This window comes from Apis dorsata, unplaced genomic scaffold, assembly GCF_000469605.1.
Source record: "Apis dorsata unplaced genomic scaffold, Apis dorsata 1.3 scaffold_19, whole genome shotgun sequence".
Lineage (NCBI taxonomy): Eukaryota > Metazoa > Arthropoda > Insecta > Hymenoptera > Apidae > Apis > Apis dorsata.
The window spans coordinates 949585-951649 of NW_006263321.1; positions in this window are offsets into that span (position 1 = coordinate 949585).

Genomic DNA, 2065 nt, shown 5'->3' on the forward strand with positions numbered 1-2065 from the left:
CGGGCATCGCGCCCGAAGAAAGAAGACAGAAGAGGCCCCGACAAACTGTCACGAAGAGGGGCTGCAACGAATGGGTTCTCATTTTTTCGATCTTGTGTGGAGATCCAAAGAATGGGAAGCCATTTTTGTTACTACTTTGTCACTGTGCTCGTTTTTAGTAATACGTAGAAGTAGCAGTAGTAGTAATATTTATGGCCGATGTGTATTTCCGGCTCAACGTACAGTCATCACATGGGCAAATGGGCAATCGCGATTTTTTAATTAGTGTTGCGACAAAATAAATTACGGTTTGCATTAGAGTTGCGAATAAATAATGACTGCGTTTGCTTTAGTGTTGCGTTTTATCAGACATCGCGATTTTTTTTAATAACCTCGATTTTGAGATATAAATTTAGAGATATAAATTTTTTAAAAAGTAAAAGTTAAAAATTTGTTTTTACGTTTTCTTTATTTCGAGTTTTAATTATAATCAGTTTTTGATTTATTTGTCTTTTTTATTAAATTAAATTTTAAAAGGTAGCGTTGCGTTAAAAAATGATCGCGTTTTTTAAAGTAGTGTTGCGTTAAAGGTGATCGCGTTTTTAAAAGTAGTGTTGCGTGTATAAAATGCCCATGATTCTTCCACTAATATTGTGGAAGTGATTTTTGGACCACCAAATGCAGCTATAAAAGTTGCAAGAGGGTGGTCCTTCCAGCCTCTTTTGGCTATTCATTCTTTTTCAGATACCTTTGATACAGGAAGCATTTCATCGATTAATGAAAGTAGTGTTAATAAAGTATATTTTTGAGAATATTTTTTAATACATAAAAAAGTGATTATTCGTTATCAGGTAATAATTATATTTTTCCTATTATTGATTTATCCTTTATATAATTGATTTTTCAATTATATAAAGTAATTTTATAAATGTTTTAAATTCTGTTCTGTAAAATTTTTAGTTTATTTATGATTTATTTTTAATTAATTTTTTTATATGTTTCAGGTTTTTCAGATTTAATTTTATATCAAATATTTTTTTTTAGATATATGTAACAGCTTTTCGAAATTTTTTTATTCCAAATTTTCCCATTTAAAAAATACACATTATACAAATATAAATATTCAATATTATTACTCTTTGGAAAGCAAAAAAGTAAAGCTAACGAAAGCTAAAAGGTACGCATGTATATTTAAAATTTAAAATTGTATATTTGTATATTTAAAATTGTATGTCTGCAATCTAATCTAAAAATTACTCGGTTCTATTTAATTGTTTGATCAAGTTATCAACAAACTGGACTACAGGTATTATTAAAATCTCTACAAGAATATTCATGTTAACTCTTTTTCGCTTTTCATTTTATTCCTCAATTTCTTCATTAATAGAAAATATTCGAAAATTTTTTCCTTTCATGCAAGTTCAAATGGTCAAGGATTTATTCCTTGCTCCACTCTGTGTCGTCAGGACGTAAGTCGTTCTCAACGAGTGACTGGCCAGTATCATTCGTCCATCGACTTTCGTAAGTCCATCAATGTAAATCGTGATACGAAGGCGACAATGATTCAAAGAGGATTCGAGGACGTTTTTTAAATTTATTTCTCTTCCTTTTCTCGATCGATAAGTTCTTTTTCAATATTCATTTTTTCTTTTGGCTATTCTTGTTCTTTATTCATTTCTTCGATTAATTCATTTTGAGATTTCTTTGTTTTTGAACGTTTCTTTATACGAATTGCAATTGTGAATTTCTTTGTTTTATTTCGTTTCATGTTGAGGGAGAGACTATTCATGATACGGATGTTTGATAGATTTTAATATTAAGATGTAGATATAAGCTAGATGTAAGAATTTTATTGTAATAATTGTATGTAAATTATGTAATTTTATGTGATGTAAATGTTTGTGTGTGTGTGTGTGATTGCGAGCGATTAATTTAAATACTCGATGTAAATTTTTACATATTTTCATACTTTTTATTTTATTTCATTCTTATCGTTAATTTTAATTGTCTTGTTTTTATTTTGTAGCTTTAGGTGGGTCTCGATGCGTAGTCACCTCCTCGTCGGTGAGACCCGGTAATTGGCATC